The sequence below is a fragment of the Telmatherina bonti genome (genome assembly GCF_933228915.1).
Source record: "Telmatherina bonti genome assembly, chromosome: 13".
NCBI lineage: Eukaryota > Metazoa > Chordata > Actinopteri > Atheriniformes > Telmatherinidae > Telmatherina > Telmatherina bonti.
Window position 1 is genome coordinate 27,530,668 of NC_136611.1, and position 13,904 is coordinate 27,544,571.

At 44.2% G+C, this 13,904-nt stretch overlaps 1 protein-coding gene across 1 annotated transcript in view; it reads right to left on the reverse strand.

Annotated features, from left to right (window-relative positions):
• cux2b (cut-like homeobox 2b) overlaps positions 1-13,904 on the reverse strand; it is a gene marked incomplete at both ends in the record, with an annotated part of 85,855 nt that overhangs the window by 49,476 nt on the left and 22,475 nt on the right. The window lies entirely within an intron of this gene.

Here is a 13,904-nt window from a genome sequence, read left to right on the forward strand (position 1 = left end):
TTGCAACGGCTATAGAGCGCCAGAGAGCAAGTGGGGCAAGAGGGAGGAGGTAGAGAGTCAGAGAGAGGGAGGGGGAGAGGAGAGGAGGTGGGGGCGAGTCACGTGTGGGGACCCAATAACCTGACAAACACCCTTACAAATAAACAGAGCTTCCTTCTGAAATGAAGAGCTGTTTTATAAGCCCGGCCAAGACCTGATTCGAACATACAATGGCCTTGCCTGCTGGCGTAATTACCACAGGTCAGATCTATTTTCAGCCTCTTTTCAATCTTACTCCCTTCACCTGCACCAATCCTTATATTGATCCTGCATGGATTTCCAATACACAACAGCAGCCTCCATAGTTTTAACCAAATTACCCTTTTGCTGCAACAGCCCTGATCACTGTGCCATTAATGTCTCCACACATTGGATGTTTATATCCATGTGTTATGCTAAATGAGAGCTCCACCCTGGCAACATGTCTGATCCACTATTCAAAGCTGTCTGTGTACTCGGCCCTTCATCAGAACCTTGCATTCATGCTGGACTCAGCTGCACCGCATGCCATCCGCAAATCCAATATTATCGATCACTCATCCAATTCCCGGCCCTTTCAGCAAACAGAAAAAAAGGCAAAACAGATTCCACATCTGCTGCTCTGTACTGAGCAGGGATGGAATAGACAACTGTATATCCACCCTCTCTTCGTTTTGACTGCAATTATCAGTAACTGATGAGGACTTTCTCTCGTAAGTTCTGGGTTACAATATAAAAAGTGGAGTCGGGGATTCAATTACCAGCGAAAATTTATATATGAAGCTGGGAAATTAAATTGACTGTGTTTTAATTAATCTGCAGTCTTACTTAAAGGCAATTTAATAAATCATCACACATGGAAAAAAAAAGACAGAAAATGGAAGGCTGAAACTTTAACAGCCGTGTCCTCGTGGGATGGCGACAGACCGTCGGTCAGAGAACCAGGCTGTTAATTGAAGGGCTGCTGGTTCAAGTCCCTGGATGGGCCAGTCAAAGAGTGGGCAAAGTAGAAATGAGTGTACAGTCTAAGGCAGGGGGAGGTAAGTTCTGTCCTGGAAAGCTTCAATCCTTTTTCTCTTTGAAAGCACCTTATTCAAATGAATGAGTCCCTGAGCAGAAGCTAATAAGCTGCTGGATCCTAAAAAGCCATGCTTCAGATTCTATTGATCAACAGATGTCACAACTGGAAACAGACAACCAGAGGATTAACTGTGATTGGAGGAAAACGTCCAGCTGCAGATAAATTACTGGCCTGGATATGGGAGTTTAGAGGTCACTTGGGAGAAAAAAGAGCACTCCTGACCCGGCGGAGCCATTCACAATTCAATCAACTCGGACCAAGATGCATCTTATCACTTAAAGAATCAGCAACCCTACAATATACGAGGGGGGTCCTGCATACCTGTCTGTGAAGACTCCCCCCCCCCCCCCACACACACACACACACACACAAAAGTAACAGCTGTAAATCAGTGTCTTCTGGCACTTCAGATCTTCTACCCCTGTTTTGTTGACAGTGACAGTTGCCAGACACTCCTTCATAAATTCCTCCTCTTATCTTCTTCCCAAAACCTGTCTCCTCAATGTATGAGTTCATATGTGCTGAAAGACTCTGAAAAGGGTGTATCATTTTATCATTAAACTGAGATAATGTTAATGTTTTGAGTTTTTATTTTACCCATAAAATTCTCAGACAAATACTCATCAAATGTGACGAGCTTTCCATAAAACTAAATGCAAAATGCAGATTAAACGTGATAGATATTTGCAGAATAAATATAAGAAGACAAGGTTTTACTTTTCTATGAAACAATTTTTATGATTTGTGTTTTCTGCATCCAGTACTGTGCAAACAATCTGTATTAGTCACAATGCATATACTTAGAAAGCTATGTAGGATGAAAAGAAAAGAAGAATTTAGATTAAAGGATAAATTTCTAACTTCAGCAGTGTAGTTGTTTATGTAACTCATTACTTCCTGTTATCATAGCTTTGCTTTCTAATCATCTATTTTTGTTACTGTTCATCTTATTTAATTCTTTTTCAAATAACTAATCATTGTTTTTATATGTATATCACTGCTAATGTCAAAGTTAGGATTAAGAGAAGTGAATGAAGAAAGATATTAGCAACGTTAATCCAAACACTAATTTTCAGATTAAAATCTGACATCTGAGCTTCACCTTTCCCAACTGGCTGAGGACAGTAAGCCACACTTCCCCATTATCAAAACAACACACTGGACAGTGGAGCAATAGTAAAATGAAGTGAAAGAAAATGCAGGAAAGAAAAATGCCGTTTTATACATGTTTTAAATCTTTTTTGTCTTGTATTTGTTGCATCGTGTGTCTTGTAGCAGCTGCGTGTCACACGTTTCCTTCATTACGTTTTTTGTCCGCCATTCACGTTTATCATCTTGCAACAAAGTTATTTAAGTAATATTCATTTGTGTTTCCGTTTAAGCAAAAGAAATTTATGTTTAGTTTGAGGAAAACCTCTTGGTTTGGTTCCTCTTTCCCAGCTCTAAACTAAACTACGACTACTAAACTAAAACTAAAATACATAAGACATACATTACATACATACAAAATACATAAAACTAAAAATAGAACTAAAACTAATATATTCAGCAGCAAATGATTCTGCAGTGTTGCTTTATCTGTCAGCGGTTTTAATGTTATGGCTGATCAGAGAGAAATAAGTCACAAATGCATGAGACGACATCAAAACAGCTAGAAACAGGATTAAACAGGTCTAGGTTTTGGTTTTTTGCTGTCTCCTATGAGTGACTGACTAACTGAACATGTGTTGGAGTATCTTGGGTCAACGCTTCCATTAAAGCTCACTGCCACAGGTTTATGAGACCGAATAAGAAAGGATAATATCTAAAGAAAACATCTGCATTATCAGCATGTCGCATCTATAAGAGCGAGCTGCAGCTGAATGAAGTTAAACAGTACATGTGATGACTATCTAGCTTTTTATTAGTTTCTTCAAATTTATCTGCACTCAGTTAATGATCAGCCCTATGGAGCAGGAAATCCTGGCCCAGCTATCTGATACTGGTTACTCCGATATCTGCTGGCTACTCCAGAAGCTCCAACGCATTGCCGGTTGTTCCTGAAGGCTACAGCAGTTGATGGATTCCCAGATTTGTGAATATCCGTATTTTCTATTTACAAAAAACACAGAAAACATCTGGATCCCTCCTTACTTATTAAGATATAAAAAGTATCCGTATATTGGGTATAGATTTGGTTAATACGGAACGTGTCATTCACTGTAAAAGGCCACGGCCGTACAGGATAAGACGACAGGACTTTATAAGTCCTTACAGTCCGTCTGAGATGAGCCTTCCTGGAGATTAGAGAGTGTGTTTTCAGAAGCCGGCCAACCTCTGCTAGATTCAAATGGCCCCAGACCAGCTAATCTTGCCAAGAGAAAATTCCTCAAGAAGTGACTTTGAGTGGATTTTATAAGTACTCAAGATATAACAGTATGGTGATTCTAAGTCTGCCAGTGCTTCAGTGGCCTCTGTGCAGAGCCGGGTTGCTTTTATTGCAGCTCAGCTGATGAGAATATTGGAGGATATTCGAGCAATATGCAAGCCAAGCAGTGCAATCATTGTGGCGTGATTGTGGCATGGTTATTCTGAAAGCATCCCCACAGTTTTTAGACCATTATGAGGGAGGGGAGCCTGGGCAGCAGCCCGTCAAATGAAACCTACTGCCTGTCTTTCTGGAAAGAAGCGAGGCAGAACAGACTGTTTGCTACTTTGGTTGTTTTGCTCAAACTGATGATGGAGGGAACTCTGCAATATAGTCCTGCTGTAATAGGAATACCATCTCAAGAGGCAAAAGACACTAAAGAAGACTTTTCCTATCCTTCTTAATCAGATGTGATCCATTTCAACCCACAACCAGGTCTCCTTTGAGAGATCTGATAAAAGCCACTTATCTCCTTCATTATGTTGAGCTTCATCGTTCATGAACTCATTGACATAAACATGTAAACTTAAAACAGGAAGAGGAGAGTTGTAACCTACTGTGTGAAGAGGAACTTCTCTGTAATCATTTGGCAGGTTTTAAGAAGGACGACTGAGACCAAATTTTCAGTGTGTGGCAGTCCAGTCAATACAGAGCTCCTGTCATTAAGCCTCTGCCAGTCAAACATCCAGCTATAATTGATGAGTTCCCCCTGGGGAGGGTGGAGCTGTCACTGGGCCTGGAGGGCCAGGAAAGGAGGATTTTGAGCATGGAACCAGTCCTGTTGTGCTCAAGTCAATATACCAGAGAAAAGCAATATTGGTGACTCTACACTCAAAAACAAAGACCAAGAAAGAAAAATAACTGGTTTTAGCAGGACAGACCTGCAGCTTACCAGAGGTCTGTAAATGGACTTGAAGCTCAGTGACCTGCTGAGCAGCACAGACTCCTCTGATTCTGACCAAGACTGAACCCTCTAGTGGACTCCTTGCATAATCTCATGCTGCATTAAAAAGCTTAATTTTTGTAGCAAATGCTGAAGGTACAGGTCCTTTCTAAAGCTGTCCAGGGAGAAATACAGTGGGGCAGAAATTGGAGGTTGCAGCAAACATGTAAAAAGACAAAACCCTGGAGGATTATGACATAAGCTGGTTGTCAGAACTGCTTGGCTTCATTTAAATGATAGAAGGCAAGTTGTGTCTACAAATGAAGAGAGGAACTGGGGAGTTAAACAAAATGATAAACCTTTAAAATCAAATCCTGCAAAGACAGCAGCACCTGGCAGATATCACAAGCAAAAAAAATGTGCTGGAACAGTATGTGCAAGGTTTTTTTTTTTATTGTTAAAAATGCAGGGCTCACTAATGTATTGTGTGTGAGTAGATTTGACATTGATTCATTAAACCTAGCTCATCTTGATTACATCTGTAGTCGTAAGCAATTTTTTGGCCTTTCACAAGACAACCCATGCTGGAAAATGTTGACAACTGGAAAAAAGCCTACCAAGGTACTGCATGGAGGTAGACTGAGTCCAAATCACTATTGTGTTCACTGGGCTTGGACAGCACAAATTAAAATGGAAAAAATAGGAAGGAGGAGGAGAGAGGGGAAAATGCAGATGGGGTATTATTTTTCTTTTTGTATCCCATCTAATTGCAATCATAGGCAGATGTCTGAAAGTGTGACAGCATCAGCAGAATTGCTGCTGAGAGCACAGAATCTTTGTCTAAAAATAATCAGACATTCTGTGTGCTGCTGTTTGTTATAATGGTAATCGATGCTGGAGGCTTTGAATTCCATCAATTTATAGATCCACTCTGTTCTGCCTGGTGACTGTACTGGCTCACAACCCCCACCACATACGCACACCGATGCAACAACACACGCACACTGCACGCAAGGTCTCGCACAAAAACACTGGTTCGGCACACGTGCGCTGACATTCACACACATGGGTTGCAGCAAGGCTGGGCATGGACTGGTTTGTGATAAAGATAAGTGTAGTTTCCTTTCATACGTCGCTTATCGCCTCTCTTTTCTCTGTGAGGCACAAGATTGTCTATAGCTGCCTCAGATTAGCCCCGCATCTCAGACGCCACATTTGAGAGGGCGTACTGATCGATAAATCAAATCGCCACGATCAATGGTCCCAATCACTGCAGTGTAGTCTGGCCTCAACATTATTACTGGCAACCCCCCCCTCCCCGGCCAAAGTCACTGAGGGAGGATGCAGCGATGGAAAGGTGTACACTGGCGCCTGTCCATCGTAAGGATCCAAAATGAATTCTTATCTGGCCTCCCTGGCCTGAGGGTCAGTTAAAGGCATAACACAGACAGATCTTTGGTGTATGGCGTGTGTTCGACCGTCCAGACAGAGCGGGGGCGGGAGGCACCTCTGACCTATGTGACCCCATACTCCGAGCACGATCTGAGCATGTAGCTTTTTACAGGGAAACACTGAGTAGAAGGGGGGAGTTGCAATCACCTGGCATCTCCCTCCATCTGTTTACCTCCTTCGCTTTCACTCTCCATCAGATCATTGGAGCTGCTCAGTTCACAGCATTGTGTTGGACCCAAGTGGGAAACTCCAGCGGTTATCCGTGAAGCCTATAAGGAAGTGCATAAAACACAAGTTCCCCCTTCATCCACTAGGGGCTGCAAAACAGAGAAAATCCCCATAGACTCCAATGTTAAAAAGGCCAACTTCACAGCAGAAATAAACATGTTTACAGCCTGATACAAAAATCCATTTTCGGTTTAATAGGTCAGGTTTACCTTCATGGCAACTGTGGGGGGAGTGAATTTTTTTCTAACTCGCCCGTTTAAAAGTAATTTAATCTCAAAATCCTGCATATTTAGGGGCGTGTCCTTTTGATTGACAGGTACCTGATCTCCCGCTTCAAGTAAGAAGAACGCAGAACAACCGTGGTTTTTAGTCAGTTAACAACGTGACTTAGCTTTAGCCCGCTTACCTCTGTTAGCTGGTTAGCTCCTGTTATCTCCGGGTTAGCTCAGTAAGCTCTTCTCTACAGGCAGCTTGGAGTCTGCTTGATGTCAATCATCTACCATGACGTTCACAGCCCCCCTCTCAGCTCTACTTCTTTGCCCATTTGTATTTTCCGGGCGAGATGACACACATGCCCTTGCCAAGATGGCGATGCTAGGAACCGCCCTCAGCTCTTTAGAAACCTATGGGTGACATCACAGAGGCTCTGTCGTTCTTTTAATATAAAGTCTATGGTTGGACCACACCTCACCGAGGTCAAATTCTGACTGCATCTCATTCTGTGACTCTGCTTTGAGCTGTAAGAGCCAAATGAGCAAAGATTGCCTCATTTAAATGATTTAGAGCAATTCATGCAGCAGACCTAATAAACAAAAATGACAGCAAATATTGATTCCTGTAAGTTTTATATATACAGCTACATTCTGATCAGACTGTCACTAAAACCAAGAAGAGTAAAAAAAAAAAAAACACATGCTGCTTCTCTCTCCCAGTGACCCATCTGAATTGTCTTGTGACCAATTCAAGAAGCTCTGCCACCCCACAAGCACAGTCTGCACCTGTCCACTCTGCAGTCCTGGCAGCTCTGTGCAGAAATCTGTAGGTAGTGCATAGGCCGGGAGAACTTACCGGCAAGGAAAATCACATTTCATTTTGACACCTCTCAAAACTGTGGACTGAAAAGTCTGATAAATCATCCAAAATAATTAATCCCCAGTCAGTCAGGCTGTCTTCAAAGAGCATGCTAAATCTTACAAAAGGAAGGAGAAGCGTGTGAGCGTTACAATCAGCAGCAAAAGGTGTGACTGGTGTTGTCAGCCATTATTCGTCATACCCTGCTTCATTTAGAGCGTTTTTGGCGCCTGATGCACTGGAGCACAGCCTACTTGTCAACACTTCTCTCTTTAATTCCAACATGCATACATGAACACGCATGAACACACATTTTTACTCTTTGCTAATGTACCGGTAACACATCTTCGCAGGTCGGGGAGGCTCTTATTTCATTTATTGTCAAGTCTGGTTCAAAATAGTATCAACAGACATCACAAAAACATCTTATTGCTGCACTTTCAAGTTATCCCGTATCCTCTTTAAAGCCAATGAATAACTTTAAATGTCCTCCAATTAGAAACTTCAAATTATAGTCTATGACTGAATGCTCCAAACGAAGGCCAATTACAACACCTTATATCATCATTAAGGCCGACCATTGTTCCGCTCCTTTCAAACTCTGTGGTTACAATCAGGATGTCTATTGTCATTGTGTGGTACATGCAGGGTGACTAATTACACGCTCCTATGATTCATTAGCAGACTGGTGGGTTGAAACCTGAGCGACGACACGATAGCCCTGGTCTGCCAGATTATTAGCTCAGACGAAGATGCCGATATGAAAATGCAACAGTGTGCTTCCACAACAGCCAAGAACAAAGACGGGCCGATCTGTGAAGTATAACCGAGAAGTCAGAGATGGAATCAGAGCTGAAAAACAATAAAAATTGGGGACATGGTTTGTTTTCCTGTCTTAAGTATCTTTCAAAGTGGGAGAAGAGGATCGCCCAGCAGGGGACTCTTTCCTGTGGAGCTCCACCATTGAGGTCAGCCAGCTTGGAGAAGAGGCCAGCTCCGTAAATGCAGCCATCACCGCGATGGCCCACTTTCACCTGAAACAACGAGCTGCAGCGATGCAACACAGCTAACCTGCAATTGTTTATTCTCTCTTAAGAAATGTCAATCTGTTCGCTCTCAGGTGTGCTGCTCTTCCTCTTGTTTTTGTTGTTTTCTCCCCCCCCTACTCTCTCCGTTTTCCCTTGTCGATTGAATGGAGATCAAAGCGACGCCGCTGGAAGAATCTGAATATTTCAGGTGTGGAGAGAGTGCTGCATTTCACACCACCTGTGTAGTGCTGAGAGATGGGTCCCACCTCTCACTCAGACTCAGTTAGAGGGCCCCTGGGGCCCGGCGACATAAACCTGAGCCACCTGTCTGAGAAAGATGGAGCACTCTTTTACCCTCCCTCTTTCTGTCGCACACTCATTTTACCGTATTTGAACCAAAAATAAATAAATCTAAATAGAGCGGTGAGAGTGGGAATAAAAACGGTGCTGACAACAAGCAGCCAGGAGCTCTGAGCGCCATCGCAAAGGGCTCTGAGATCTGCAAGACGACATCCACTGCTGCAGAAGAGGAACATCCACTTGAAAGAGCGGTTTATCCATGAATTATTTCATAATTTACCCTGCTGTGCAGCAGAAGGTAGTGCTCATATATTAAATGATGAGCCTGGTCAAGACAATCACCGGGATTATTTTCTGCCATAACAGAGCGCGCAGTGCGGCGGGGGTCTGCAAGATGATTCTCATCACATCATCAGGGCTGCCATTTCTGACCCAAAGCAAATAAAAAGTATCCCCGACGTCCGCACGAGCCCCACCAGTTTGATGTAGCTGCTCTCCTTTGAGGGCCGTGTGCCTTGACGTGTGTGCATGTGTAAGCATTTGTGACAGCGCGTGTGTACGTGCATGTGTGCCGACGTGTGTTCAAGGGGCCATGGAACAAGTTCCAAGCTACCAGTTTCCAGCCATGTCTCTCAAAAGAGCCGTAAAGTCTTTACAGCAAATTCCTTACATTCATCTGTGTCAGAGCGCTCGGCACACATTAGGCGTTTACACGGGAGGAAACACAATCTATTTGATGCTACACTGCCCACACGTCCAGAGCCCTCCTCCTCACACTGGAGATTCACAGTGTTTAACTTCCATTTCATATTCTGAAGAGGCAGGCAGACAGGCAGGCGAGAGCAGGGAATGGACTCCATCTTGCTGTAAATCAGCATTTCAATACTCGACTAAATGTAATCTGGAAAAAGTCAACAAGAAGCTCTCACATTATGCTGCTGGACGTATTTGTTTTTATTTACTCTGGAATACGTAATTGATTTTTCGCTGCTTCTCCGTATGCAAATGGTGAACTGACAAAAGTCAGTCTTCATTTTTTATTTTCCCTGATAGCTGGCGCTGCTCGCCATCTTTTAATATCAGAGGTCCTTATGAGAACAAGTGGAGGTTAATCTAGGGAGCAGGTCACAGCCAGCCGGCTCTTTCTAAATGTCAGCTGGGGGGGATCCAGACCTTTCTCATTACTACATTAAACCAACAAGCCTGACTGCTCCAAGACGGATGTGTGACTTGGAGGTGTCTTCCCCCACTTTGCACCACCATCACGGACCAACCCCATCACGGAAAACCTTATTAATCAATCGATTTATCGCCATAAATCAGGCCAGGCTTTGATTGTATCAGCAAGTCATGCAATCAATCAATTAGTCAGGACCTAGCAGCCCAATTTGCTTAAAGAAAGATGAATGCTCCCCCACATCATCCATTTGACTGTCCGTTTACCCATCAAACACGGCTGCTGTTGACTCCCAAGCCCAACATGCATCCTTCTATTGATTTCTGCAGATTAAACTTGCAAAAGAATCAAAGGACAGTTATCGGACTGGGAAAAAAATCCTGCTTTCATTTGTAGTCAAGCATCATCTGTGCTGTCTTATGATAGCGTTGCCTCATTTCATCAAAACAGCAAAGTGTAAACACTACAATCCTGAAGCAATAGCTAAGGAGGACAGTGCTTATAAGCAGATACACCCACTCAAAGAAAAATGGAGCACAATGGGGCAGATAATGGATTATTATTAGTCCACCCTACTCAGGTCTATTGTATACCGGTACAGCAAAGAAAGAAGCCAGGAGGGGGGGGGACGCTGAGGAAGGAAACAGCTGGATGAACAAACTGTGAAAAACATATGTGTAATGACATATTTGTTTCATATTTTATCCCAACAGTGAATTCCAATCCACATTGTGACACTTGCTGCCTCGGTCCAGTGCTTCCCATCTGCAACTGTGTGTCAGGATGTCTCCCAGGACAGCCTGGAAAACTTTAGGGACGACATAAACCGACAGGAGCAAGTAGAGCACGACAGAGTGGGCTGCTACAGCCTTGGCGTGCTTCTCCCACAGCGGTGGGCTGGAAAGCTGACGTGAAGAGGAAAGAACTCAGGGAGCTCCCCGGGGATAAAATCTGTGGTGGGATTAGATCCCCACCAGACATGGTTCTGCTTCACACCCTCAAACCCTGCTGTGTTACAGCCAAGAGGGGCCACACAGCTATCTGCAGAGGGGTTTACAGTTCTGCCCAATCTCCCCAAGCCTCACCATGTAATTAGAGATAAAGACAAAGGGCTCAGCTACTCAACCTCAATTCTCCCAGCTTCACACAAGGCTGCCCATCTATAGCCTCCAGTGGAAACCCCTGAGCACTGCCGCTACACCAGCACCTGGGTATGCCAACTAGCACCAAACCCATCACCTCCCAACCAAACTAAACACAACACAAGATACTACAAGGCATGGTACATGATTATGATTGACTGGTGCTCAGGTGTGAAGTGTCCTAAGGTTACTGTACCATGATTCACAAAAGCAGTGTGCTATTTTTGTCTCTAAATGGCACATATTCTGTGTGCTGAAAATGGGTTTATACTGTAAAGACTCGCAGGTAAACAATAACCAGGGTAAATAAGCAATTTTTCTTCATATCTAAAACTTCATCCAGGCAAGGGGGAAGGAATTTAGAGGATATAGTGGAGGAGGAACTCTCGACTATATTCAAGAAACACAAAATTATACTATGGAGGGATCCATTATTCATCTCAGATACATTTTTCATTTAACAGTGGGCTGGATATGAGCAATGATGAATGCATTGCCTAGGATGCAATTTGTATGTAAAATAACAGAAGATTACAGAATATGTTTTAAGTGCAAATGCAGTTTGTTGCCACCTTAGTAGAAAATGCATTCCTACAAAAAGGAATAAGACTTGAGCCCCATGATGCTGCTTCATAAAATCACTTAGCCCACAGCTAGGCCTCACGCCAGTCCTCAGAAGAGGTCACAATGAGCAGCTCAAGTGATGAATGAGCCGAATGAAGAAGATTTGCACTCATATAAGCTACACAACCTCTTGAAAAGCCAACTGAAAATGTGGAATAAGTAAACCAAGTAACTACGAGTAATTCACCTCACATCCAGCTCTGGAGCACACGTCTTTGTGATCTACCCCTTCTGCAACGAACATAGTTGCAGACACACAGTTAGATGCACATCTACGCATAAGTGCACACAAGCATACAGTGTTTCACTGCCTGCCAGGCATCCACATGTTCCTCTCAGGACTCGCTCTCTCCTCATCAGCTTCACTGGGTGCACACCGTTTCAACTGAGTGCATCTCAAAGACACACAAAGAGCCTTTCCTTGCACTCGCTGTACAAAGAGTGAATACAGCCCCCCCCCGCCCACCTCTAACACAAGACATGCCCACCACAGAGCATGTAATACAACTCATTACTGGGCACACAGGGTGCAGAGGGCTGTGATGGGAGAGACATGTACAGTTGGGAGAGAGCAGAAGGCCCCAACGCCAACATCTCCATCCTTCCTCAAAACTAGCAGCACTCTAAAACCAACCTTAATAACTAAAGCAAACTGATTGATTTTTGCCGATTCTCTGAAATAAGTGTTATAACAGTGGTGGAATTGAGAGGAAAAGCACAAATACGGTTCACACTTTGCAGCCTTACAGACACTTGGATGTCTCTTTTACATGTTGAACTGAGCATCCCGATTCTTCCTGTAATCCCCAGTATGTGGATAACCCACAAGCAAACTATGTCCGATCACAAATAGGCAGAGGGGTAGTGTATTTGGGTCAGGCTCATTGATGTCAGTCCCTACACAGCATGGCTCTGGGGTCAGGTTTTTTGTGTGCTGACAAGAGGGCACTAGGTTTGGAGAACAGAGAGAGGAAGCTGCATTTACAAGGAAGGGGAGGACAGCGAGTCCGCTAATCCACCGCTGTGCACCACCCCATGAACCTTCTGTAACCTCAGGGCAATCGCATGACCCGAGGCAAAGCATTACACACATTAAAAAGACATGAACTTCAGAGCATTGGAGTTTCAAGCACGCAATCGATGGGGCCACAGGTGCAAACATTTTCTGCACCGCCAGTGGAATGCCCTTCCTCACAGGATTACAGTGGAACCCGTTTCTGCAGTTTGTTCATGTTAATGTCAGCAATAATAAAGACCTGCAGCAGGAGAAACAATAAAAAATGAGCACATACTGAAGACAGCTTTTAGAGATGGGCTGGAGACTGTGCAGGGAGTCGGGAACGAGGGCAGGATGTGAGGAGTCTGTCAACTTCTCCCTGTCTGCTCCTGTTTTCACTCGCTTCAGACTGAGAGGAGCAAATGGGCCTAATTCACACTGGCTATGTGTGAGCGTCTCTGCTGTCTAGCAGTGTGAACAGGAATTAGATCTATGGTTTGTAGCCTTCATCCCTTCCCAGACATACTTGTTCCGGCTCAGAGGCGCTGCCTAATCCGCACCTCTCTCCCGCTTGCACTCCCGGAAAATGACTTCACACAGCTGCCTCAAACACCCAACGCAGCAATTCTCGTCTGACTGAACTCCCCCACCTCTCAAAAAAAAAAAAGGAAGACCTCCCATAGCTCATTTAACATACCAATTCTTTGCCAAAGCCCACACTAACCCCCTCCTATGAGAGCAAAACAACAAGGAAAACAACGAGAGCCCCACTTGATACTTTAAGGGCTCTTTTCTCCACAGAGCTGTCAAAATCAGAAGTACAGTGGGAGAAATTCAAAGAGCAAGGGGGGGGGGGGGGGGGGGGGGGGGGGGGGGGGCTGCCTGGTCCAGCAGCAGCGAGTAGATTTCTTTGTGGCTAATAGTAGCTGCACGTATGAGATTGTAGTTAATGGTGAAGATGTTTGTGACACTGTAGGGCATCTTGCCACTTCAGCTCTTCCGTGACCTCCTCCATCCCGCCAGGCGGATGAGAAGCGCAACAGACTGAACGTCAATTCACAGCGAGGACTCTGGGAACACAAAGCCATGTGAGTTCTCACATTAAAGCAACCAGATTTTGGCCAGGTGGTTTCTTCTAAGACACAATCATACCACACAGATCAGGCAGTGAGAGGGCTGCTCCCAGGCACAGCGGCCCACTTGGGTTACTCTGGATAATGGCGCGGCCACTCAGACAAACACTCCAGCCTTGAGGACAGGAAATGGGGAGAGGTCCTTCTTATAAACCAGACTCTACCTAATGGCTTTCATCTGTTTTTTATGAATACCCCACAAACAGACTCTGCAATCACGCCTTACACTGCAGAGTTCTTTAACCTCTTTTTGATGAGGACTATTTTTTCTGCCTCCCGTCCGAAATGACGTACCAAAAATAAACTAAGTATATCTTCACAACTACGAGGGCTGGAAGCATGATTATGGTTTTAAAAGAAAGC